Below are 8,812 nucleotides of genomic sequence, written 5' to 3'. Positions count from 1 at the left end.
CGAGAGAGGGAGAGAGAGATATCGAGAGAGAGATATCGAGAGAGAGAGAGATATCGAGCGAGTGAGAGATATCGTGAGAGAGAGAGAGAGAGATATAGAGAGAGATTTCGAGAGACAAATATCGAGAGAGAGTGAGAGAGATATCGCGAGAGAACGTGCTGTGTGTGCCAGAACAATGGTGACAGAGAGAGACAGAGAGGAGGAGATACTCATACTGAATATAGATTTTGACTGAGGGAGTGTTTTGTGTGGAGTGTCTGTGAGCGTTCTGTGTCTGTGAGCTTGTGTACCTTTCTCCTTCATCCATTCATGGGATGTGGGCGTCGCTGGCTGGGCCCAGCATTTATTGCCCATCCCTAACTGCCCCTTGGAGAAGGTGGTGGTGAGCTGTCTGCTCGAGCCGCTGCAGTCCCTGCAGTGTGGCTATGCCCACAGGGCTGGTTGTGCCGCTGTCGCTTCCAGTGCCTGGGTTGATGCTCGGTGATCCGTCCAGTTTCTGTCCATTTAGGCTTCGTAGCAGTTCGTAGCAAGTGAGTGTCTCGCTCGGCCACTTCAGAGGGGCTGTTAGGAGTCAGCTCCGTCTCTGCGTGGGTCTGGAGTCAAATGTAGGCCAGACTGGGTAGGGATGGCAGATTCCCCTCCGTAAAGGGGCATTAGTGACCCAGATGGGTTTTTACGATGATCAATGATAGTCTCTTGGTCACCATCACAGAGACTCGCTTTCACCGAATCACACAGAATGCAGAAGAGGCTCTTCGGCCCATCGAGTCTGCACCAACAAGTGAGAAACACCTGACCTACCTACATAATCCCATTTACCAGCACTTGGCCCCATAGCCTTGAATGTTATGAGGTGCCAAGTGCTCATCCAGGTACTTTTTAAAGGATGTGAGGCTAATCCGCCTCCACCACCCTCCCAGGCAGCGCATTCCAGACCCTCACCACCCTCTGGGTAAAAAAGTTTTTCCTCACATCCCCCCTAAACCTCCTGCCCCCTCACCTTAAGCTTATGCCCCCTCGTGACTGACCCTTCAACTAAGGGGAACAGCTGCTCCCTATCCACGCTGCCCATGCCCCTCATAATCTTGTACACCTCAATCAGGTCACCCCTCAGTCTTCTCTGCTCCAACCAAAACAACCCAAGTCTATCCAACCTCTCTTCATAACTTTAATGTTTCATCCCAGGCAACATCCTGGTGAATCTCCTCTGCACCCCCTCCAGTGCAACCACATCCTTCCTATAATGTGGCGACCAGAACTGCACACAGTACTCCAGCTGTGGCTTCACCAAGGTTCTATACAACTCCAACATGACCTCCCTACTTTTGTAATCTATGCCTCGATTGATAAGGGCAAGTGTCCCATATGCCTTTTTCACCACCCCACTAACATGCCCCTCCACCTTCAGAGATCTATGGACACACACACCAAGGTCCCTTTGTTCCTCAGAACTACCTAGTGTCATGCCGTTCATTGAATACTTCCTTGTCAAATTATTCCTTCCAAAGTGTATCACCTCACACTTTTCAGGGTTAAATTCCATCTGTCACTTATCTGCCCATTTGACCATCCCATCTATATCTTCCTGTAGCCCAAGACACTCAACCTCACTGTTAACCACCCGGCCAATCTTTGTGCCATCCACAAACTTACTAATCCTACCCCCAACATAGTCATCTATGTCATTTATATAAATGACAAATAATAGTGGACCCAGCACAGATCCCTGTGGTACACCACTGGACACTGGCTTCCAGTCACTAAAGCATCCCTCTGTCATCACCCTCTGTCTCCAACAACTAAGCCAATTTTAAATCCACCTTATCAAATTACCCTGTATCCCATGTGCATTTGCCTTCTTTATAAGTCTCCCATGTGGGACCTTGTTAAAGGCTTTGCTGAAATCCATATAAACTACATGAACTGCACTACCCTCATCTACACACCTGGTCACCTCCTCAAAAAATTCAAACTTTTTAGGCGTGACCTGCCTCTGACAAAGCCAAGCTGACTATCCCTGAACAAACCTTGCATCTCCAAGTGGAGATAGATACTCTCCTTCAGAACTTTCTCCAATAGTTCCCCTCCCACTGACGTGAGACTCACTGGCCTGTAGTTCCCTGGCTTATCTCTACAACCCTTCTTAAATAGCGGAACCACATTAGCTGTTGAAGGGTCATGAGGACTCGAAACGTCAACTCTTTTCTTCTCCGCCGATGCTGCCAGACCTGCTGAGTTTTTCCAGGTAATTCTGTTTTTGTTTTGAACCACATTAGCTGTTCTCCAGTCCTCTGGCATCTCCCCCGTGGCCAGAAAGGAATTAAAATTCCAGGATTATTAATTGAATTTAAATTCCACCAGCTGCCGTGGTGGGATTTGAATTAGTCTCCCCAGGGCATGTGTGAGAGTGTGTGTATGAGTGTATCTGTGTTTGTGTGTGTGTGTGTGTGTGTGAGTGAGTGCGTGTGTGTCTGCGTGCATGTCAGTCTCTGTGTAGTGTGTGTCTGTGTGCACTTCTGTGTGAGTGAGAGTTTGTGTCTGCGTGTGTGTGCCTATGTGTGCGCACCTGTGTGTGTGAATGTTTATGTGTGTGTGTCTCTGTAAGTGTATGTGTGTGTGTGTGTGTGCGCCTCTGTATGTGTGCGCGCCTGTGTGTGTGAATGTTTACGTGTGTGTGTGTGTGAATGTTTATGTGTGTGTCTGTGTGTGTCTCTGTAAGTGTGTGTGTGTGCCTGCCTCTGTATGTGTGCGCGCCTGTGTGTGAATGTTTATGTGTGTGTGTGTGTGAATGTTTATGTGTGTCTGTGTGTATCTCTGTAAGTGTCTGTGTGTGCCTCTGTATGTGTGCGCACCTGTGTGTGAATGTTTACGTGTGTGTGTGTGAATGTTTATGTGTGTGTCTCTGTAAGTGTCTGTGTGTGTGTGCGCCTCTGTATGTGTGCGCGCCTTGTGTGTGAATGTTTACTTGTGTGCGTGTCTGTGTGTGAATGTTTATGTGTCTGTGTGTGTCTCTGTAAGTGTCTGTGTGTGCGCGCGCGCCTGTGTATGTGTGCGCGCCTGTGTGTGTGAATGTTTACGTGTGTGCGTGTCTGTGTGTGTGAATATTTACGTGTGTGCGTCTGTGTGTGTGAATGTTTATTTGTGTGTGTGTGTGCGCCTCTGTGTGTGCACGCCTGTGTGTGTGAATGTTTACGTGTGTGTATGTCTGCGTGTGTGTGAGAGTGTCTGTGTGTGTGTGTCTCTGTGAGTGTCTGTCTGCCTGTGTGTGGTTTAGCCCTGAGCATCATCTCAGAACCAGTCGTAGCATCAATGTTTTCAGCCTAAGAGTCACATCGCCCTGAGGCAACCCTGGATTTTCACACAGCTGGAACAGCCCTCACAGAGGCAGCCCATATTGTGCAGAGCAAGGTCTCACAAAATGGCAGTGGAGCGAATGGCCAGCCACTCTGGGTTGCTGCTGGCTTTGCTTGAGGGAGCAGCAAGGAGTGAATTTGCGTCCCTCCCCCTGTCTGTGCAGCTTTGACTCTCTCCAGCTCAGAAACAGAACGGGACAAATGTTTGAAGGGGAAAGAATGGTGGGGACCAATTGGACAGCTCTATCAAAGGGCCAGCACCGCGGACAGACCTAACGGCCTCCTCCTGGGCTGGAGGGATTGTTTTCCCTTTCAATCCTATTTTTCCGGCTCCTGTTCGCACCTCGGAGCCTCTCTGTTCATTTTCGCAGGCGTCGGCAGACCTGTTGCGAGTTCCGGGCAAGCACCGGACACGGCAGGTTCCTGTTCTGCTGCATCCAGGCAGATCGTCCCTTTGCGACTCCCTCAGGGAGTCCTTGTGGACTTCCTTCCAAGTAGCAAACGAGGCAGGATGAAATTCGTCGGAACGATCAGGAATGGCGTTGCGCCACGCCAGCTGGAGCGGCTCTTACCGAAGGCAGGAACGAGGTCCTGGATGTGATCCGGGTTATAGTCCAGAGGTTACTGCGACGCCACTCACTACCTCCCCCCCCACCCCCCCACCACTGGTAGAACCGCCCCTCCTCCCAAAGCCTCTCCACTGTCATCCAGCTGGGGGTGACTGCTTCTCTCTCTCCCCTGCTTCCCTCCTTAGCGATCTGAATCATTGAGAACGGCTTCCCCACACACCGATGCCGCTACCTCTGGTGCTCCCCCGCCCCGCCCCCGGCCGAGGGCGCTGTTTCCAATCGATGTGCTGTGCTCTCAGTGGCATCATCCTGAAGTACAGTGTTCGTTTTCATCCGGAGGGTGAGGACACCCAGCTCACCACCACCCCTCCCCCCAAACACCACCGCCCCTCCACGCCCCCCCACCCCACACCACCACCCCTCCCCGCGCCCCCCCACCCCACACCACCACCACCCCTCCCTGCCCCCCCACCCCCAAACACCACCGCCCCTCCACGCGCCCCCCCACCCCACACCACCACCACCCCTCCCCCCAAACACCACCGCCCCTCCACGCCCCCCCACACCACCACCACCCCTCCCCGCGCCCCCCCACCCCACACCACCACCACCCCTCCCTGCCCCCCCACCCCCAAACACCACCGCCCCTCCACGCCCCCCCACCCCACACCACCACCACCCCTCCCCGCGCCCCCCCACCCCACACCACCACCACCCATCCCCGCGCCCCCCCACCCCACACCACCACCACCCCTCCCCGCGCCCCCCCACCCCACACCACCACCACCCCTCCCCGCGCCCCCCAACCCCCCCCCCCCCCCCCCCCCCCCCCCCCCCCCCCCCCCCCCCCCCCCCCCCCCCCCCCCCCCCCCCCCCCCCCCCCCCCCCCCCCCCCCCCCCCCCCCCCCCCCCCCCCCCCCCCCCCCCCCCCCCCCCCCCCCCCCCCCCCCCCCCCCCCCCCCCCCCCCCCCCACCCCCACCCCCCCCCCCCCCCCCCCCCCCCCCCCCCCCCCCCCCCCCCCCCCCCCCCCCCCCCCCCCCCCCCCCCCCCCCCCCCACCCCCCCCCCCCCCCCCCCCCCCCCCCCCCCCCCCCCCCCCCCCCCCCCCCCCCCCCCCCCCCCACCCCCCCCCCCCCCCCCCCCCCCCCCCCCCCCCCCCCCCCCCCACCCGCCCCCCCCCCCCCCCCCCCCCCCCCCCCCCCCCCCCCCCCCCCCCCCCCCCCCCCCCCCCCCCCCCCCCCCCCCCCCCCCCCCCCCCCCCCCCCCCCCCCCACCCCCCCCCCCCCCCCCCCCCCCCCCCCGCGCCCCCCCACCCCACACCACCACCACCCCTCCCTGCCCCCCCACCCCCAAACACCACCGCCCCTCCACGCCCCCCCACCCCCAAACACCACCGCCCCTCCACGCCCCCCCACCCCCCCAACACCACCTCCCCTCCCCCAACACCACCTCCCCTCCCCTTCCCGCCCCCCCCACCCCCCCAACACCACCACCACTCCCCGCCCCCCCACCCCCCCAACACCACCTCCCCTCCCCTCCCCACCCCCCCCACTGCCCCAACACCACCACCCCTCCCCGCGCCCCCCCACCCCACACCACCACCTCCCTCCCCTCCCCACCCCCCCAAACACCACCACCCCTCCCTGCCCCCCCACCCCCAAACACCACCGCCCCTCCACGCCCCCCCACCCCACACCACCACCACCCCTCCCCCCCACCCCCCCAACACCACCTCCCCTCCCCTCCCCACCCCCCCAAACACCACCACCCCTCCCCGCCCCCCAAAAACACCACCATCCCTCCACCCCCACCTCCACCCCCACCTCCACACCCCCCACACCACCACCTCCCCTCCCCGCCCCCCCCACCCCACACCACCACCTCCCCTCCCTGCCCCCCCACCCCCCTAACACCACCTCCCCTCCCCCCACCAACACTTCCCCCCACCACCCCACACCACCACCTCCCCCCCCCACCCCACACCACCACCTTCCCCCCCCACCCCACACCACCACCTTCCCCCCCCACCCCACACCACCACCACCCCTCTCCCTCTACACTGTCCACATCAAACACTCCCAGGACAGGTACAGCACGGGGTTAGATACAGAGTAAAGCTCCCTCTACACCGTCCCCATCAAACACTCCCAGGACAGGAACAGCACGGGGTTAGATACAGAGTAAATCTCCCTCTACACTGTCCCCATCAAACACTCCCAGGACAGGTACAGGACGGGGTTAGATACAGAGTAAAGCTCCCTCTACACTGTCCCCATCAAACACTCCCAGGACAGGTACAGGACGGGGTTAGATACAGAGTAAAGCTCCCTCTACACTGTCCCCATCAAACATTCCCAGGACAGGAACAGCACGGGGTTAGATACAGAGTAAATCTCCCTCTACAATGTCCCCATCAAACACTCCCAGGACAGGTACAGCACGGGGTTAGATACAGAGTAAATCTCCCTCTACACTGTCCCCATCAAACACTCCCAGGACAGGTACAGCACGGGGTTAGATACAGAGTAAAACTCACTCTACACCATACAGGGATATGATCTGATAGCTTTGCTCTGGCCCACAGGGATATGGTTGACTGTTAATTGACCTATAACACTCAGTTCAATAAATGCTGGCCTTACTAACAACATGTGCATCCCATGAAATAATAATGGAAACTGAGTTAATCAATAATGATTCTGTCCAAGGCACACAATATCTGGGCAGTGGATATGGTTACATTGCAGACAGCTGGCGTAGATCACTGATATACACTGGGTAGCTTTCAGACCTTGGACATTTCAAATCGGTGATGGGACGTGTGTCTGTGTCTGTGAGTCCCCCACACGGTGACGGGACGTGGGTCTGTGACTGTGATTCCCCCACACGGTGACGGGTCTGTGTCTGTGATTCCCCCACACGGCGACGGCACGTGGGTCTGTGTCTGTGATTCTCCCACACGGTGACGGGACGTGGGTCTGTGTCTGTGATTCCCCCACACGGTGACAGGACGCGGGTCTGTGTCTGTGATTCCCACACACGGTGACGGGATGTGGGTCTGTGTCTGTGATTCCCCCACACGGTGACAGGTCTGTGTCTGTGATTCCCCCACACGGTGACGGGTCTGTGTCTGTGATTCCCCCACACGGTGACGGGACGTGGGTCTGTGTCTGTGATTCCCCCACACGGCGACGGGACGTGGGTCTGTGTCTGTGCTTCCCCCACACGGTGACGGGACGCGGGTCTGTGATTCCCCCACACGGTGACGGGACGTGGGTCTGTGTCTGTGATTCCCCCACACGGTGACGGGACGTGGATCTGTGATTCCCCCACATGGTGACGGGTCTGTGTCTGTGATTCCCCCACACGGTGACGGGACGCGGGTCTGTGATTCCCCCACACGGTGACGGGACGTGGGTCTGTGTCTGTGATTCCCCCACACGGTGACGGGACGCGGGTCTGTCTGTGATTCCCCCACATGGTGACGGGTCTGTGTCTGTGATTCCCCCACACGGTGACGGGACGCGGGTCAGTGATTCCCCCACACGGTGACGGGACGTGGGTCTGTGTCTGTGATTGCCCCACACGGAGACGGGACGTGGGTCTGTGTCTGTGCTTCCCCCACACGGTGACGGGACGCGGGTCTGTGTCTGTGATTCCCCCACACTGTGACGGGACGCGGGTCTGTGTCTGTGATTCCCCCACACGGTGACGGGTCTGTGTCTGTGATTCCCCCACACGGTGACGGGACGTGGGTCTGTGTCTGTGATTCCCCCACATGGTGACGGGACGTGGGTCTGTGTCTGTGATTCCCCCACACAGTGACGGGACGTGGGTCTGTGATTCCCCCACACAGTGACGGGATGTGGGTCTGTGATTCCCCCACACGGTGACGGGACGCGGGTCTGTGTCTGTGATTCCCCCACACGGTGACGGGACGTGGGTCTGTCTGTGATTCCCCCACACGGTGACGGGACGTGGGTCTGTCTGTGATTCCCCCACACGGTGACGGGACGTGGGTCTGTGTCTGTGATTCCCCCACACGGTGACAGGTCTGTGTCTGTGATTTCCCCACACGGTGACGGGACGTGGATCTGTGATTCCCCCACATGGTGACAGGTCTGTGTCTGTGATTCCCCCACACGGTGACGGGACGCGGGTCTGTGATTCCCCCACACGGTGACGGGACGTGCGTCTGTGTCTGTGATTCCCCCACACGGTGATGGGTCTGTGTCTGTGATTCCCCCACACGGTGACGGGACGTGGGTCTGTGTCTGTGATTCCCCCACACGGTGACGGGACGCGGGTCTGTGATTCCCCCACACGGTGACGGGACGTGGGTCTGTCTGTGATTCCCCCACACGGTGACGGGACGTGGGTCTGTGTCTGTGATTCCCCCACACGGTGACAGGTCTGTGTCTGTGATTCCCCCACATGGTGACGGGACGCGGGTCTGTGATTCCCCCATACGGTGACGGGACGCGGGTCTGTGATTCCCCCACACGGTGACAGGACGTGGGTCTGTGTCTGTGATTCCCCCACACGGTGACGGGACGTGGATCTGTGATTCCCCCACATGGTGACGGGTCTGTGTCTGTGATTCCCCCACACGGTGACGGGACGCGGGTCTGTGATTCCCCCACACGGTGACGGGACGTGGGTCTGTGTCTGTGATTCCCCCACACGGCGACGGGACGTGGGTCTGTGTCTGTGCTTCCCCCACACGGTGACGGGACGCGGGTCTGTGTCTGTGATTCCCCCACACGGTGACGGGTCTGTCTGTGATTCCCCCACACGGTGACGGGACGTGGGTCTGTGTCTGTGATTCACCCACACGGTGACGGCACGTGGGTCTGTGTCTGTGATTCCCCCACACAGTGACGGGACGTG

This window comes from Carcharodon carcharias (assembly GCF_017639515.1).
Source record: "Carcharodon carcharias isolate sCarCar2 chromosome 29 unlocalized genomic scaffold, sCarCar2.pri SUPER_29_unloc_2, whole genome shotgun sequence".
Classification (NCBI taxonomy): Eukaryota; Metazoa; Chordata; class Chondrichthyes; order Lamniformes; family Lamnidae; genus Carcharodon; species Carcharodon carcharias.
Note: the sequence above shows the minus strand (reverse complement) of the source record.